This window comes from Passer montanus, unplaced genomic scaffold (genome assembly GCF_014805655.1).
Source record: "Passer montanus isolate IOZ18808 unplaced genomic scaffold, ASM1480565v1 scaffold22, whole genome shotgun sequence".
In the NCBI taxonomy this organism is placed as follows: Eukaryota; Metazoa; Chordata; class Aves; order Passeriformes; family Passeridae; genus Passer; species Passer montanus.
The window spans coordinates 12,009,705-12,028,800 of NW_024366815.1; the positions used below are offsets into that span (position 1 = coordinate 12,009,705).

At 42.5% G+C, this 19,096-nt stretch overlaps 1 long non-coding RNA gene across 1 annotated transcript in view; it reads left to right on the top strand.

Annotated features, from left to right (window-relative positions):
• Positions 1 to 16,023, top strand: part of LOC120502346 — a 102,901-nt gene extending 86,878 nt beyond the window's left edge. The window contains exons 2-4 of the long non-coding RNA XR_005627515.1: positions 14,828 to 14,886; positions 15,701 to 15,840; positions 15,925 to 16,023. This is a non-coding gene — a long non-coding RNA (uncharacterized LOC120502346). The remainder of the gene's footprint in view (positions 1 to 14,827; positions 14,887 to 15,700; positions 15,841 to 15,924) is intronic.
• The last annotated feature ends 3,073 nt before the right edge of the window (positions 16,024 to 19,096 follow it).

Sequence of the window (19,096 nt, forward strand, 5' to 3'; positions counted from 1 at the left end):
TAAAGAACAGCCTCTGTCACTCCCAAAGCATCCTGGATATAACTGACCTCTGAATTGCAGGCGTGTGCTGCAAAATGCATGGTGTAGTTGAGGTACATAGACACAAATGTTATTGTAACATAATCTAGACATCTAGAGTGAAATTTTAATTAATGCTTTCCACTGCTATACAAACTAAATATCTCCTAAATAAAACTCAAAATAGCTACTCTTATTACTGGTCCAGAAGAACTTTTGTGCAGTTAGTGTCAAAGTACTTTGCTGGACTAAGCTTCAGATGTTTCAGGACTTAAACTCCTCAGATGGGTGGAGAGAAGAGAATGACATTGTTCAGTGCAGAGGACAAGAATGCTCCTGAAGTTCTTCAGTGGCTCTTAATCTAATGAAGAAATCACTCTAGATCCACAGAATACCGTTGTGGCTGTTGGGTATAGAATAATTAAAAGCTAAAGAGAAGAAGGGTGAAGTGGACTGTTGCAATCATTCTCGCAGAAGTGTAGAAATATTTCTTATTATATTAGTCTTTGGCTGTTCATTACCTGCAGTCCTGTACTCAGACCTCATGTTGCTCGGGCTGGCAACTGTGCTACTCAACCCAGCTGGTTCCCGTGAAATATCTTGCAAGGAACATCCTATCTCCAACAAAGTCTGCAGTGAATGTTCACCTAATCTGAAGAAAGACGTAGCTCTTGACTGCCACAGACCACTCTCAGGTCTAATCTTTCAATGTACAAGTCCTTCTCTGAGCTAAGGGATTGCCTGGAGCCCAAGGGTTTCTAGCACTTCTCATTCCTTGGCACTGGGTTGTTCATGTCCTTGGAGGCTCTGCCCCAGCCCAGTCAATGTGGCACCCATTTCACCCCACAAATTCTATGGGGCTTGGTGTAACAGGCACCCATGGCATCATTCCCTCTAGCAAGAATCAGCAGAAACATGTTCACTGCTGTCACACCAAAAGAAGGGAGGGCTTGGGGCACTTCTGGGAATAACTGCCTGGTAGGACAAGGGCCTGGCACAAGGCATCAGAGTGATTTGTGATGCGGTGTTAGCAGGTGTGTGTAGGTATTGGTCTGCCTCATTTCTGCTTTTGATGGTCTTTTAAGATAACACTGATGGTTTTTGTCCCTCTAATCTGGCAAATATGTGTTGATCCAAAGAAGAACATCCATGAGGGGAAGAAACCACAACTTTCCCGAACACACCGGTGTCAGAGGATGCTTTGCAGGCAGATTTTGTGGTAAAGCCTGTCAAGCTGAGGAGGGACCTGGACACAGTTTCTCTGGCTCTAAACAAGTACGTCAATTGTTTGGCCCCTGAATAACAGAGAAGCACATTTTCCTCCAGTTGTTTGGTTTGAAAGGGTGTTTTTTATGCCTGTTTTATTTTATGTGTGATAACCATGTCACCTCAAGGGAAAGTCTGGAGACAGCCCTGTATGAAGGGGGACATGACTAGCAGTCAAAAGAGAGACTGTTAGGATATTTAGCTGGGATGGGGTTTTTTTATATCCAGGCATTCTCCAGGTGTAGAATTGGCAAAGATATATTCCTCCTATTTTTTAGCACAGTCTATTCTGTTCTGCTCTCTCTCGGTGCCCCCAGTCAGGCAATCCTTGTCTGAGAGCTATGAAGTATTTCAGGCGCATTATTTTGAGCCTGAAGAGCAGAAGGGGAAGTACTGGGAAGCAATGGGCCCCTCCAGGCAAATCCACCAGACCAACATCACCCTGAGAATGGACCAGGGAAGCTGAAGGCTGATGAATGCCTGCTGCCTTCTTCACCATGGGCTTGTGGCAAAGGGTGTTTCAGCAGCAGGGCCATTGTGAACTCTATCCACTGTGTCCTGTGTGGGGACATTTTTAGATTGATTGTCTTCACAGCGGAACTGCAAGGTTCATTCAGCATCATTTAGCCCCAGGCTGACAAATTTTGTAGAAGAGGTTCTACTACACAGAGGTTTGTGTAGTTTTGTATTTCTTGGTGCTTACAGGCAAAGAATTTTGTGCTTGGACTTTTGCAACTTTATGCTCAGGCATTGTCTTTCATCCCCTCTGAGTGTTAGGTTGTCTGTTGCAAGAAAACACAAATCATAAAATTGGCAGTTCAAGGTTCCTGGTTTTTATCAGCCTGTTCCCCTCCAGAGTGCTCATGGCTGAGAATATTCCATGCAAAGATAAAATAATACAACTTTATTTACAGAATAAGGCCTGTTCCTTCTCCCAGGTTTAAGACAGGCGTTATAAGTGTCAGCCCGTATCTGCAGCCAGGAGAAGCCCCATGCCTGAAGAAGGATCAGGCAACCTGTATGCCTCAGCTGATACAGGTTTTCAAGAAGCTATTTCTTCCCAGAAAGGCACTTAACAATGAGGAAAAGCAGAGCAAGGGCTGGCCAAAGGCTGTGTGGATCTACTTCTTTAGCACAATTCAAGTTAATCTAAGCTGTGCTGAGGGGATCACATTCCTGCCAAGAGCTCATTCTCACTGCCCTATTGTTGCACTCAAAATGAACGTAGCAGCAAATTTTCTCATCAAACCTATTTTTCCTTCCAGTGAAACTTGTGCATGTATCATTCAGCAAAAGTTGGAGGAGGTGGCAGTCAGTAGGAGGTGTTCTTGATGGGTCCTCTGGGGCTATCAAATCATATAGGATTGAGAGTTTGGGGCATTTTTATATTGAACTTCCTTAAGACCTTTTCCATCTGCAAATGTGTAGTCTTTCCCTGCATCTTTGAATAACGCTTTGTGTAATAGAATATTCTGGATGTCAACAAATGAACCTTCAGGCAGCTTTAGACAATACAATGCAAAGAACAATGGGCTGAAACAAAGTTGCTTTCTCCTCCAAACCCTCTTGTGGCTTTTGATTGTCACTGCCTATTTGCTTGCTGTTTCTTTTTTCTTTTGGAAGAAATTTGGTTTGTTAACCAGATTATCTTCATTGTGAAATGATAAATGACTGTACCTCAGCTGCCAATAGTCCATGCTGCCTGGAAAATAAATCTCTGAGTCCAAGTTGTTCTAAGAATTTGCTGATTTCTTTGGGGAAATATGAACAAAATTAATATGATGCTTATGTAATCACTTACTAAAGCTATGACTAATTTGCATCCCGGTGGTGAAAGGAGGAGATAAGAAGATGTGGCATAAATTGCAGTACTGTTTTTCTCTATATGTCTTTCTGGAGCCTGAGGGTGCCTGTTGGCAGCTGCGGAGGTGTGCCTCCACGCTGAGCTGCAGTCAAACTGTTGGAGAGGGGATAAAGCTGGGCTGGCGAGCCTTGACAGACATGTGCTGACTTGTGCCAGGCCAGCCCTCCTTCCCCATGGGTCTGGTCTTTCCCTTGCTAGGAGGTTGTTAGAAACAGCCAGTAGGAATTTCTGTGGACTTATTCTGAAGCAGCTGTCAGAGACAATCCAGCTCTGGTGCAGAAATCGTGTCCCAGCCTGGCCAGAATGTCCCTGTCAAGTCATCAAGACTGATGGTTTTCTATACCAAGGCATGTATTCCTTGTTCCTCAGCCCCTGAATTTTGAATTTCACTTGTTTTATTTAAAGTTTGTGTGCAAATGAATGTACCAACATTGATAGTGGTGAGTCAATAATTCAAGCCCTGTGTCCAGTTGTGAGCTCTTCACTATGAGAAAAATATTGAGATGCAGGAGCATGTGCAGAGAAGAGCAATGTAACTGGTGAAGGATTTGGAGCAGAAGTCATATGAAGAGCAGCTGAGGGAGCCAGGGTTTTTAAGCTTGGGGAAAAGGAGGCTTGGGCTGAACCACCTGAAAGGATGTTGTAGCTGGATGGTGGGTCAGTCTCTTCCCCAGGCAACAAGTGACAGGACAAGAGGAAATGACCTCAAGCTGTGCCACGGGAGATTCAAGCTGGACATCAGAAAGAATATCTTTATGGAAAGAGTTGTCAAACATTGGATAGGACTGGTCAAGAAGGTGGTGTAATCACCATTCCAGAAGACCTGCAAGAAAAAACTGGATGTGGCATTATTGACATGCTTTAGTTTACAAGGCTGTGATCAGCCAAAGGTTGGACTTGACAATCTCAGAGGTATGTCCCAACATGAAAGATTTTGTGGTTCTGTGGTTGCCAGCCTCTGGCTGTCTGCAGCAGAGACACCAAGAAACTTGCAACAACAGCTGGGGAAAACAACTCTCCCAAATTTGCTGCATGGCATGAAAGCAGCGTAAGAAGTATTCAGCTTTTCAAACTAAATAATAAAAGCCTCTGCCTTTAGTGTTTTTATCTTAAGTGGTGCTACTGGATACTGAAAGGTTAAAATGTGTGGGAGGAGTGTTTGCTGAAAGCTCCACACTTTTCTTCAGAGGCGCTCTTTGGATTTTCTGTCCCCAGCCACCATAAAACACTGTCAGCCTGCTTTCCTGGGTCTCTCTCCCATTCACGCTTCCAGCGCTCCAAAACTGGAGGTGAGCTCCCACTGCAGCCCTTCCCTCACTAGAAATATTCATTTGGGTTTTCTTCCTGATATGTAGCCACCTAATGCTCTTAAACCTGAAGCCCTCCAACTCAGTTAAATTTAACTGAGAAGGACAGCAACAGGATCAAAAATTTTTGAGAGGCATATGGGATTGACAGATATAAACAGTGTTGTCACAAAGGACTATTTTTCTTAGGAGGTCAGGGTAAAAACAAGGTTAACATTATTTCACAGCTTTGTCTCTATTCTGAAGGCATGTCTGTACAGGGTAGTGTGGTGCCTACTGGGACCTGAGCAAACTCCACCTGAATCTTCATGCCAGTGACACAGCATGTATGGAGATAAGTTTGAATGTAGTTGGTATGTCTTCTGTTTGGGGCAGCTGTGATGTTTCTGTTTTGGGAGCTAGCTTATCTGGTATTAGACTAAGCTCTCCAGCACATTGCATTGTGCAATGCAGACACACCTAAATAGTTAATATGAATTGTAGAATTCCCTTGAAAGCTGCTCTCCAAGTGTGGATTAGAGGCCAAATCTGGGGTAATTTGAAGAAGAGATGCAACCCCTTTTAAAAAAAATCAAAAAACATCCAAATGTTACTACTCTTACAGTACACCATTTACTGGTTTCTTGCATCTGGACATCACACTGTGCCTCTGACCCTCTCTGGGCTGCTAACAGGTCACCCACTTGAATTATGGTGGTTGACACCCAAGAACATTTAGGGAGAGAGTATTAGAAAAAAGTAATAAGCGTATAGACTGATTCTCTCTGGATTAAGGTGAGAAAGTAAAGGAAATTAGGGTTGCATGCACAGCAGGACATGGTTTATGGGCAGCTGAGGGAGTTTCTGACAGCTCTGGGAATATGAATTGCTATGCTATTGCATTGCTATGTTTCCACCTGCTTTTTTCTTGTCAAAATTCAGTCCTAAGAGCAAAACTGTCATTCTCAGAGTCAATGTTTCAATGGGCTCTGAAACTCCCACACATGCTCCATCTGTTCTGAAAGTTACTATGCCTTAGAAGGGAGAGAGGATAAATTTATTCTGGGGTCACTTGACACAGTATGTTCTGTAGATACGGCCTGCCCCACACACATATGCTTTTCATATGCAGATTGGTCTAAAACTCCAAAAGGCCCAGCCCTATTAAGCCCAAATACTGATTTCCTGCAGCAAGTGTGCTCTGTTGAGAGGCGTTGTCCTTCTGTCAAATCATCCCTGAGGTATGGACCACAGAAAGAGGGCTGTGTACAGCATTTGCTGGACTGTCACAATTTCTTCAGTGAGCAGCAGGGGAAAAAAGTAACCACCAAATCCTCCACAAATAGACTCTCTGACTTTACACCAGTGTTCATGTATGTCATGTTATCACAGTCCAAATCCTTCACTGCCTCTGTTCAAGGGAACTCTACATCTAGCATTTCTTCAGACACTCCTTGCTGAGGGATGCTGATCCAACACTGGGAGTCTACTGGGCACAGTGGGCAGAGGCAAATGTTCCTATCTCAGTGCAAACTCACCCTGCGTCGCTCTTGGCTTGCCACCCAAGGAGTCTACTGGGCCAAGGTGGGCACAGTGCTGGCAGAGGCAAATGTTCCTATCTCAGTGCAAACTCACCCTGTGTCACTCTTGGCTTGCCACCCACTCTCCTTCTCCAAAGCCTACCTGCCTGCTGCAGGAGTGAGGGCTGCCCTCTGGATGCTCTGATCCTCCTCTATGCAGATTTCTGCTGGCACAAACAGCACCAAGGAGAGGCGTGAATACAGGAAGAGTGCTCAGGTACGCAGGTTTTGGGCAGTTGTCCTGCATGCCGATAATGGCATTTCCCCAGCTCTTTTTCTGCTAGAGTTCTTTTAGGTGATGCTGGGATATGATGGCTGATTGGGTGGGAGCCGTCATACTACATAGGAAAGGCAATATTGTTGTTACTCTTTGAAGCAGCTGAAAAATTAATGCTGTCAGGTAGGGAGGCTGATGATTCCTCGTACTTTCCAAAACATGAATTCAGTGCTTGAAGACTGACTGACTTAAACCTCTGAGCACAACTGACTTAAACCTCTCAATGCTGGAAAATTTGAGAGTTACCTTCTGCAGTATCACTTCTGCAACAACCTTAACTCTTCCTCTATAAGAAGTGCTCCTCTAGCCTTTGTGAGATTTTGTCAGAGTGACCCATTCCCAAACCCATGGACAATAAATTGGGATACAGGAGTACTGAGAGGGTACAGGGAGGCCCTGCCTTGCCTGGAAAAAGATTGAGGTGAAGTCACTTTTGAGGAAGGAGGAGCTGAGTCCTGTGTGTCCTTGCTTAATTGTCCTAGCCCAATGGAGAATGGGCTCTAGAGGTGCCCATAATGAGGGCAAGAGACGAGGGCATAAAGGAGTGCTTAGACCTTTGAACTCTCCATTCCTCACCAGGCAAAGAGATGGTGCTCTTCCAAGTCACTTCCATTTGCTCCTGGAGTACCTCAAAGGCATCAAAGGCAGAGCAGCAGTGTTTAATGATGCCCATAAATCATTAAACAAGCAAGCAAGCTATAAAAAATACGTGCAAATAAACCTTGTGGTATGATCTGTATGTATAGTTTGAGGTTGTAAAGCAAATACCAATGAGTTAGCTACAAAAATATACCCAGCACTGCACTGGAGATCAAGATAATCTGTGTTGGGAAATACTACTCTTTATCCGATGAGCTATTGTTATTGGCCTAAAAATGCTCATTACTATAGTTACATGGAAGTTTTCAACCAGAGCTAAAGTTCAGGCAGCCCAGACTTAGAAATGCTGGCACAATTTGTGAAAAAGGAATGCCAATTTCATCCCTGTTTATTCCAGTGGTTTTGTATTATATCCTAGCAGTCTTTCTAATTTGTGAATTTGGCCAATTCCCTCCACTTTTCCTTGTGTTTACCAGTGTGCATCCTCTTGGGTCTTTGGCAGAGTGTATGAGAGCAGCCTGGCCTGGTGGAGGAGCAGGACAAGAACCAGCACTGAGGGCTGTGGCAGTGGACACCTACCTGGAGTCTTCCAGAGCATCTCTTCCAGCAGTTTGTGTTTCCACCTACCACTTGTTTTGCTATTTGCAGCACTTTACCCCTGTCACTCCTCAGCTGCTTTGTGCTCTCCAAGCTGTATTGAACAAAGGATATCACCAGGTGAAATCATGCATCAATCGTTTTTTTCTGTCTCAGCAGCACCTGCAAAGTGTGCCAGTATCTGGGTGTCTCGGGTAAGGCACACTCCTCTGGAGCGAGGGCCTCCACATTAGCGCTGGATCCTGAGAGAGCAGGAGCAGGCCTCCCACTTTGCCTTCAGACACTGAGTTTTAGAAAACAGATATATTTTGATTGATTTAAGATGAAATAACTGTTATGAGTTTATACCACTTGGAGGCCTTCCCAATAGGGCTATTTGATTTCCTTCTTTGATTACTCTGGTACAGTACTGTATTACCTCCTGTGGTGAGCGTGCTTGCAGCCAGTGTTTGGGAGCCTGGTGAACCAGCTGGAATGTGATTTCCTGAGCCTTTAGCAAGGGAGCGAGATGCAGCCTTGGAGTTGCTCCCACTCCTCCCCTTTTCACCTCCTGCCTCACAGGTCACAGTTGAAGGATTTTCTTAGTTTGGGTTTGTCGTTCATTTTCCCACACTGCGTTATCACAGAAGAGCCCAGGGCAGATGGTGCTTTTTGATCTGAGAACTAGGGATGACTACAAACACATTAGCAGAAACTGTTGTTATACAACAAAACAAGTGTTTAAAAAACAATAAAAAACCATGAAAGTGGATTAAGATATACCCCAAATGAAATGGTTGTGTTAGACTGGATTGGTTTGGTTTGTGCCAAAGTCTTTTCTGCCTCAAGCCCACAAATAATATTGCCAGATAATAAGAGGCTGAACATTTATGATTATGTTTATAAAAGCTACCACTTCAAGTGCATTGACCTGGCCCAAAGAGCAAAGGTATATTGGCATCAGTGAATAGAGTGTTCTGCTAGTTACTAAACAATTTGGGCCTGGTTCCTCATGTTGCAATACGCTGAAATATTTGGTAATGTCTGATGTCTGACTCATGGCCATTCTATGGATTTACCTGAAGATAGGAGATGCAAGAGTGAAAGGGAATTTTTTATATTGCACCAAAGGGATGGCTTTCAAAAAAAAAAAAAAAAAAGGGAAGCATTCAAAGATTCAGTGCAGGAGAATGGGTGGGCTTTGGCTTTCACACCCTTAGGAGCAGTGCAGTTTTTTGTCAGATCTGATTTCCATAGACGTAACCCAGGGTGTCACTTCCAAAGATTTGCGTAGCAGCTTGAATGGGGATGCATTTTTAGCTTTGGCTGTCTGTAGATTAAAAGGTCAGCTTTTGCATCACTGGTACACAAGTAATTTAGTACCATGAAATGTTTCACCAGCTTGTGGTTTAAACATCAGCTTCCAACCCTGAACCAGGGATTGAGCAATATTGCCTTTGATTAAATGGTGCTAGCAAAATTAAATTTGACCCCATGCATGCAAAAAGTTAATAAATTTGTTTGATCTGCACAGACATTCAGGGTAGTGTGAAAATAGGTAACCTGGTTTTAGGAGAATGATAATTGCCTTCTCCTTTCATGACTTGGACTTTGGGGTGATTATGTGCTTCAGTGGCAAAAGGAGAAGGAATCCAACTCTGAAGTACCAGCCCATTCTGTGATAAAGGCAGGTTTGTTGAGGGCCAAGAGAGCCTCCTCTTCACGAAGAGTTCCTTTCCTCAGAGGTGATCATGCCAGAGACATGCTGGGGAAAGACACCTCCCAGCTGACATCTCATTGAGGAAAGCACTGGTGCATTACTTCACCCAGCAATACTTCCACTAATTAAAATTTCTGCAGAGTAACACAAGAAAGAGATTGTGTTAAATATTTCAGAAGCTGTAAAAAATGCATTAGAGGAGAGGGTTTTGCAGGCTGCAAGTCTTCTTCTAGCCACCCTGCACATCTAGATCCTGCTTGAAGTCTCTGATGCCAAGAGGCAAGTATGTCACCAGTTCCCAGGTGACCTCTCACAGGAAAAAACAGGCTTAGCTAGGGGGAATTAATTGAGTTTATTACTGAATTAAATAAAATCAGAGTAGTAAACTAATAAAAATTAAATCTAAAACCATCTTTCCCCCACTCCTCTCTTCTTCTCAGGCTCAAATTCACTCCCGTTTTCTCTGACCTCTTCTACAAGCAGCATCAGGGCACTGACAATCGGGGTTGCAGCCAGCGTATCACGTCACTACCATTCCTCCCTCCTCAGGGTGAGGACTTCTTATGCTCCAGTGTGGGTTCCTTTCTTCACAGGATCACGTATCCTGCCAGAAGACTGCTCTAGCATGGGCTTCCCACAAGGTCACAACCTCCTTTGGGCACACACCTGCTCCAGTGTGAGGCTGTCCATGGGATGCAGGTGGATATCTTAGAAAAGCAAAAACGCAGTAGAAAACTGAATACCCCAGGGAGATAAGTCTAAGTCAGAAGGCCCTTCAAATGAAATACACTTGAAAAATTAGGTTAACCGGTGATTTGTGGGAAATAAGATTTGAAATATACTATGCTTGAACTCACATTCACATTTGGAAAAATGTGCATGCATGGAATTAATACACTATAGTCAAGAGACTTTTCCAGAAATATGCACTTGAACAAAAGTATTTTCTGGAAGAAAGGCCAGGGAAAAAAAGCTATTTACATCTGCTGATGCAGACAAGAGTGATTCAGGGTAATGTTCCGATAAGAATAATCTCTCAGAGACATACTACTTCAATAACTGCAAGATTACAAGGAAAAATGGCTTAATTCTTCTGCTTTGAAGAGAAAGTGGTAGTCTGTGGTGAGGTTGCTAAACTAGAAATATCTTCTTGATAACAATAGTATCTGCTCAGGTTTCTCTTGCACCTTGCAGCTGTCTTGGTACAGCTAAAAGATCTCCTGATGTAGTGAGTTCATGGCAAGATTACACCTTTGCAAGCAGTGGCAGATTCGATCATGCTAATCGCACAGTGGGGTTGAGGGTGATAGGGGAGCCCGAGGCTGAGAGCCCAAGGGGAGTCTGGCCCCCTGAGTCCAGAGCTTCTGCTTACCTGGAAATTAATTAGATGCAGGCTTGAAAAACAGATGTCTGCATTTGTGTTTGATTATGGCTTCATATCTGCAAGGGATGTTGCAGGGAAGCTGGATAATCACCTTTAGAAGCAGGTATATAAATTCTAAAAATTCACACAGAAATTCACAAATTTCCTTTAAAAAATTAAATAATGATAGAGTTCAATCTTGAATTTTCTTTCAAATACTTTGTATTTTTCATATTCCCTTACTAGTATTAGGTGAAGAATGGTATTTACATGTAATGCAAATATGTATATGAGTTTAGGTTTTTTTTCAATTAGTTTAGTTTCTTCTTGCTGTTTCAGCTGCTAATTGCAAAGCTTGGTTGTCTGCTAGTAAATGTGCTTGCTTCTGCATTTGATCCTGGATTCCCTCAGAGAGCTCAGCACAGTTCTGCAACATGAAAAGAGTCTACAGGTCAGAAAGCTATGTCATCTTCCTGAGCTGCCAGTACATCTCTGCACAGTGCAACTGGGAGAAAACAGTGGTCTTTGCCTGCACAATGATTTCAGCAGAAGTGAATTTTTTTTTTAACCAGAGTAATATTCTATGTTATATTGAACACACTTGCTGTTAATAAGAGGTTTCCACTCACTGCCTCTTTTCCTGTTCTGTAACTCTCATGTCCTTCTTTATAGAAGGCAACCTAAACTCAAAATATGTGTGCCATCACAACATAAAGTAACAATGGTAATTCCTAAAAATTATTCTATTTGGAGGAAAATGCTTGTAAACATCTTTTTTTATTTGCACAGCATCAAATAGATCCAACTGTTTTTTGTCTTTACAAGCACTTTCGGAACAATGTCACTCCCTTTTAGCATTCAGCAGTTTCCTGAATGTAATGTCACTTATAGTACATTAATAACACAGAAGTAGAGGAGCAATCTCTTTACAAACTGTTCTTGAGCCAACGTATTTCTGGAACTGAATCCCCTTTAGCTCTCAACAGAACAGACTAGCTGCAAACTTACTTCTGGAAAACCAGAGTATGAAAATGGAAGTTTTTGTGCTCTTTAGCTCTTTCACTTCCCTGTCCTTTACCTCTTCTGAGTCGTAAAGGTACTACAGACTCTTTACAAGCACTCAGTGACAAACATGCTGCCTGGAACCCTGTAACAGTATTTATTCTCAATAAGCACTAGACGTATATGGTTGCAGGTTTTACAAGCAGATATCTCTTAAACGTAGTTTCCTTACTTTACAGTGAAAAGAAACTTAGAAAGGTGGCAGTTCTACGTTTAGTAATAAAGATCATGTGTCAACATAAGTGGAGAGAAATAACAAGAGAAAACAAAGAAAGGAACTGTGGACTTCAGGTGATATTTCTAACACTTGACATGCAGGGTAGTTTAAACAATAATTTAAAAGGTTGTGTAAGAGAAACTGACTTTTTAGTACAACATGGATCCTTATCATTCCTGAGAAGCAGCTGCACAAGGTGGAAAGCAAGATCACCTGGATTGTGTAGAAATAGGAAGCTGATAAGTTGTGCAAATCCAAGGTTCCACACTTTCCATTTACCAAAAAAAAAAAAAAAAAAAAAAAAAAAAAAACCCAAAAAACTAACAACAACCAAAACCACACAAAACAAAAATCCAAACTAAAAACAAAACCAAACAAAAAAAACATCTCCAAACCAAAACAAAAACCCCCAACATTTACTAGCACCTAGGAAACCCTAGGAACAGTCTTCTCAAAACTATTTATTTCTGCACTTGATAATAAATGTCCCTGAACTTGTGACAAATGGAACTTCACTCCCATCTTAAGAATTTGTTTTGAAGACCTGATTAAAGTAAGTTAACACAGCATTGGTTTGGTGCAAAATCTTTATAATTTAACAGTATGATGCAGTTCCTAATGCCAACATGAAATGTCTATGTTTTAACCTTCTGTACAAAATCTGACCTTCCCATTAATTAGTTCTTAGGAGGAAATTCTGAGCCCCATTAATGGCAAAACTCACAGTGACCTTAACATTTATGTATGATGGAAATAAGTGAATCAGAGCAAGCTGACCAATTTTTCCATGGAAGCATAATTTATTAAATGATTATTTTATTCATCGCTTATATGATGCAACAAAATTTAAATATTTTAAATTTATTTTGTCCTTGCCATCATCACTATTCAGTGGAAAAACCTGTGAAAGCCAATCCTCATCGTTAGGTTAGTGATTTTTCTGAAAACTGAACAAAAAATTATCTGTGCAAGCCTAGTGCACTGATGTTAATTGCAAGCTAATTGCAATGGAAATGCACATAATACTTTGACTCTTTATTGTTCGGAGATTTCTGATAAACATATATTGTGAAGTCTTTGAATTTTACTCCTATTCTAAACCAGCTATGAATTCCAACAAAAAAAATTATTTTTGAATGACTTACAAGTACTCCCAGTTCACATGGGGAGGCATTTCAAGATTTTCTTTCACTTAAGTGAAGGATTTGGATTTGTCCAACTTGATACCCAACTTAGTTTATGTCATGTGCCACATGACATTGTGTAGCAGCAGGTACACAATGCAGCTTCTTCTACACAATGTGAACTTTTGGCTAACAGAATCTAAATCCAGTGGGTAGATGGTGATGAATTCAAAAGATTGTAGCCAAGTCAACAATTCACTGAGGTGATTTTAGAAATCTCTTTAAAAATCAGTATGGAAAAGCCTTGTAGAGAATGGCAAGGAAATGTCTAGGAAGAAATACTGATTTTGCACCAGGTTATTGTGCTGAAATACCTATCCTCATATGTAGAAAGTGTCTATTATATGAAAGGAATTAAAGCTACATGTGAATAGAAGGGAGAAGATAATAGTGAGAGAAAATAAAGAATGTAGCACTACTGTTTATAAATAAAATTAAGTTTACTATTTTTCTTATACATGTTTTCTTTTATAAAGGGGTGTAGAGGAACTATCCAAACATTCTGAAACTGTAGAAAGAAAATATTTCCCTGACATTCCTTTCAGTCTTTTTTCAGTGCTGAAATGTTAATTCAGTGGATGTGTCCTGGCCCCTGCAACAGCATTGGTCTGGTCTGTTCCCACAACTGAAACTCTCTGGTCATCTCTCTACATGCTTGTACTGCATTTGTCATTGTTTACACGTCATTTATATTTCATGTAGCTGTAATGAGCCTTTACTTCATTTAGGGTAATTTAGATATGGTGAAACGACAAACAGTGTTCAGGTCTTTCAAACACAGGAAGCCAGGACAAGAAGAGGAGTGTTTAATAGGATCTAACAGGAAACAGTCTCCTTGGAAATGGAGATTTATTTACAAACACATCAAACAAGAGGGACCCTCAGGCCCTGGGGCAGAGGAAGTGTGCCTTTTTTTCCATAAACATCATCTCAGCATCTCACATCAGACCACTGGCAGGGATAGGGTTGACAAAGCTGTCCAGTGGGTCCTCCTAGTCTGACTCATAGTGGGTATGGTGGTGATGTTGCCCTTGCCTTGAGGGATACTGAGGGCTGATACCTTGTGCCTTCCTCATGGTATGGCTACAGGACACTAGTGGAAACCTTTGGTGGCTGGATCTCAGGTATTGTGGAGAATGCCAGTTTCTGTGCTCATGAAAAATATTTGGAGAATATCTGGACTCAGTTTAGGCAGGCCCTTGGTGAAGATGGATATTTCAGAAAGAACATATATACTGGTGAGATGTCTTAAAACAGAAAGAGAAGAATCCCATTCCCGTCCAGGGGTTCAATAACTTTGAATTTTAAGAAGCTCTAGTCATTAGCTGAGATTTGCTGTACCAGCTCTCTTCTCAGCATTGGAATTTTTCTGATTTCTTCTCCAGGAGCATCCAGAGTGGAGATGCATGGATGGTTTAGAAACAGAGTGGTTTAGACCACTCATCTGGTGACCGGTCATCATAAATTGCAAGATGAGTGGACACACTAATTGAGAACATCCAGGCTCAACATAGGTAACACACAAAAAGAAAAGAGAAGTCACAGTATTTAATTATTTTCTGCCTCCCGGGCTTACGATGAGAATGCATCTTTTGTTTTGTTCTGCCCAGAGGAGAGGGACATCAGGCTTTAGGTCACCAGACAGCTGTGTGTGGAAGGCTCTCAGTGGTCAGTGCCTTCTGAGGGTAAGCTCATGTCCTCTGCCTCTGCTGTGCAGCAGGCCCTGAGGGTGTGAATACTTTCCATGCATCACTAAATCTGTTAACTTTTTTGTTTTGCCTTTTCATTGTGTTCTGCTGCTGTTTTTTCTCCAGGTTTTGACAGCAGCCAGGCTCAGATCAGGGGAGGTGACTCAAGAGGATCCCTGAGCCAGGTGAGCTCTGGCTACTCCTTGACTGCAGCAGCCTCCTCTGCTTGACATTAACATTGGCATTCATCTTTGCTGGAAGCAGTGCTAGGGGTCTCCTAACAGATGCCAAAATCCTTTGCCACTGTCTTTGCACCTGTGCATGAGCTGGAGTGCCTGTACGCATCTTTGGGGCAACTGCTAAATCTGGATATAGCAGCTGTTGGAGCCATAGCTGTAGCTGCAGAAGGAGATGGCTCCCACCTCAACATCTTTGCTTGCCAATCTCAACCTCTTCCCAGCCACTGGCTGCATGGAGAGTTTTGCTTTGCTGGGGGCTGAATAAGGACTCCACAGTTTGGACCTGCATGTGAAATTCATCAGGCTGTGACAGCTCAGGTTTTCAAGTGTTTTGATCACCTTCCAAGAGCCTTTCAGTGTAACATAAACTGGTAATGAATTTCACACAGAGGTGCAAAGGATGCAAATAAGCAACTTTCCACCTACTGCTACTGTCTATATTCATTAGTGAGACAGATTGCAGTGTCCGCACAACCACGTGAAAAATGTAAACTGCAAGAGCAGGCAGGGTAGAAATGAAGCAAGGAAATTTATTCCATATTTCTCTCTTTTAGAAAAGAATCAAAATACCAGTATTTATCGGTGGTCTGCAATTTTCCTTTCCCACTTTCTTTTAATGGAAGAATCACTTAAAAATGTGTTATATAGAAAATAGGGACATTTCAAAGCTGCACTCGAGGTGAAAGGAAACTGAGTGAGTGTGATTCCCATTCTTATTGCATGCTACCTACAGGACTGATTGCCCTCTTCCCTCTGGCAGCCCCTGAAGAAGGACCAGCTGTCCAGGAGCCTGCCCAGCCCTCAGGGATGTGCAGCACCCATCTGTCAAGAGTGTAATGCCTCCAGGGTCAGTCTCTATGGTGGGCTGCATCTTGGCCTCCAGGCATGAATCAAGATCAGGTATCAGATCTATGTAGTGACTGTGTCACAGCAGTGGTTTTCATTGAAAATCCATCATGTATGAGAGTGATTTTTGTATTGCAGGTGAAAAATATTAAGGCTTTTTCACCAGATGGGAGGATCACAGGAGGACAGGGTGGGGATTTGTGATGGGACTCAAAATGACTGACATGTGAATGTTGCACATTCAAATAAAAAAGCTTTCAAATGAACCAGTGAAGCCCTCCCCCCTTCTCCTCCCCCTCTCCACTCCCAGTACAGATTTGCACAATCTGGTCAACAAGAGTGACCTGATCTGGTGCTTTCAGCCATTATCCTCCATGGAATTAATGGGTGATTGAGCCATCATCATCCTGCCAAGACTTAGTGAAGTATCGCTGTCAGGAGCTAGTGGCCATCTGTTCAACAGACTTGTAGTAAAAAAAAGCATAAAGAAATTGAAATAGGGGAAAGCAGAATAAAACCACAACTTTTCATTACTTCATATTTTGATATTTTGAACTTAAAACAACTACATGATTATGATATTCATCAGAACATTTTTCCCAGACTATTTTAAAAGATGGTGTCATAAATAACCCTAATGAGGTTTTCAGAAAAGGCACTTTCTTTAGTTGGTATATAACCTACGTAAACAAACCACAGACAAAACATAGCTGTGTGCTTTCAGTATTAGACTTTTTTTTTTCTAAGAGGAATTTGGAATTGTCTACATTTCTGCCTTTTGAAAAAAAGCTTTTTCTAATACATGTCCTGGTCAAAATTCACTCTTCAGTAGAGTGGCTTAATGCTTTCTCAAAGACTAAACCCATGGCAAAGCAGCTTTATCTATCCCAGCCCTACTCAAGAGACTTCCCAAAATTTAGGCATATGATTTAAAATATGTCCTTGTAAGGGAAACAATCATAATGACAGGTTTGTTATGAAATTAAGATACCAGCTGAGGTAAAACCTGTTTTGGTCCTTCCAGGTAAGCTCACTTGAACTTGTTAAATCAAAACAGAGTCCACAGTACCCTTAAATAAATATTATTTACATCTGAGGAGCAATATTCAGGAATGTCAGCAGTTCTAACTGACAATTAGAAAAGCATTGCCAAATCTGGGTAACGAATCAGTTATTAGTAGAGGAGTCAGACAGTGCTAATCTGTTCACCAGCTAGTCAGCACTTTCAAACAGCCTGTGGAGATGGCAGATGCTGTTTAATTAGCACAGACATCTCATCTACTCTTGTAGCAACGCTGGGAACAGTCAGTGGTCAAGAAGCCATGTTTGTCCCTTTGATTAAGAGAAATGCCCAAGCGCCCCTTCTTCACAGCATGCTTTTCTTTCTTTTTTTGTCTTGCTGAAGTTGCATTGTTTTGGATGTCAAGCAGTTTCCATCTTCTTCATTGACTTAGGAGATTGGGTTTTAAAAATAATACCAAAATACTTGTCTCTTTGGCTTCCTGAGTGGAGAAAATGTTGCAATAACATGTTTGGGGCAGTGCAGTCTCACTAGGCATGCACAGCAGAGCAAGGTGACACCCAGAGCACTGTTAGCCCAGACACCACTGCCTTTAGGTGTTGCTGCTGAGGACAGGGACACTGCTGCATGGAGGGACATCCTGGGCTCCACCTAGCCAGTTGATGCAGATACAGCCATTGTTCACATCTGGAAAGAAATTCAGGTGGCTGATCCTGGGAATCCTTCACACAGAGAGATCAGGCCCTGGGAGGGAGGAGGGTGAAAGCAAGGCTGTGCAAGCACCCACAGGGGCTGCATGGGTTCCTTCCACAGGGAGGGCACACCTCACTCTGTGCCCGGGCTTGAAGGACCAGCACAGCTTGGGTGCCAGCAGGCTGGCACTATCTGCCTCAGTGGCTCTGTTGTCTCACCATGTTGGCCTCTTAACAGCCAAGGATGACTGCATTTATTCTTGACTGTTTAGCCAATGCTCCCTGCACCAGCAAGGCAGGATCAGTTTCTGCACACAAGGCTTCTCCTCAAATCACGGTTGCACCAGCCTCTTGTGGCAGGGAGCATGGGAAGGTGGGCATGCAAATGCACACATATAGGCATGCTACGCACAAGAGCCAGGCATGGGTGTTCCAGGAGCAAGGAGCAACCCCTGTAATCTGGGGAACTGAAGATTAGCTTCTTGTTTGGGGAAATAGCAAACTCAGGAATTTAATTGCTGCTTTATGTAAATACAAGTTGACAAGCAAGTGGTGAATGAAAGTTGCTTCCTGGTCTCCTTGCACTCCCCAGACAGTCCATCCCAGAGGCAAAATTGCACAGGGGTGACTCACAAATTCCCTTGCTAGGGAATTTCCTTGCATACAGCTGTATTGCAGCACCCGGCTGCAGACTGGGGTCTTGCAGTGCATGTTCACTGTACCTTATGGCTTAGAAGAAAAATCATTTCTTCTGATTCTGGATTATCTCTGGCATGAAATTTGTAGCTTGGAGTTTAATTCTCACTGGTATTTGCTGTCCCACTGCTGAGACTGCTACCCACTCCATCACATGTACGGCTGGAGTGACATTGAGGTCACCAGTGGTGACAAGTGTGTCACCAAAGCTGTCTCAAGACAACTTGATAACTTCCTGACAGCACGTAGCAAGGCTAAAGATGCTTCAATTACATCCATCAATTTCAAATCTCTGATTTCTTTATTCATAGTACAGTCAAAGTAATGCTGACAAGTCTCTTCAGTTTCAGTCCCATTTTTTTCATCCCTCAACTCCCTTTGTTTTCCTTAGAGGCTTGAATCAGGTATCTGGGAATGCTTAGACAAGTAGAATCATAGAAAATTTGGGTTGGAAGGGACCTTTTAAATACCACATATTCTACCACCCTTGCAGCAACATCTTCTGCTGGATTAGGTGGGTCAAATGGTGGTTTAAGTATGACATGGTGTCAAGGTCATCATTAGGAAGCATTACGTGGCTGAGAGCTCTGGAAACCCCTTCTCTGTCCAGCATGCCACAACTTCTCTGGTGCAGAGCTCTACAGAGAACCTCTAGGACTGTTTTGGTGTGATACCGTTTGTGGTTAAATTGGCAGAAAAGGCTGCGAGTGGAGAAGGACACCCAGTAAAATCTGTTTGGCTTTGAGCTAACTGAATTTGCAAAAGGCACTACATGCATGCATGTCTGTCCCTGGAGCAGTTTTGCTCACCATTACTCTATCTCAGGGCTCCTTAAATTCAATCCAGTAGCTTTGGATTACAGATAATAATGAAGCCTTGGGAGCTAAGGTCTTCAGCAGTG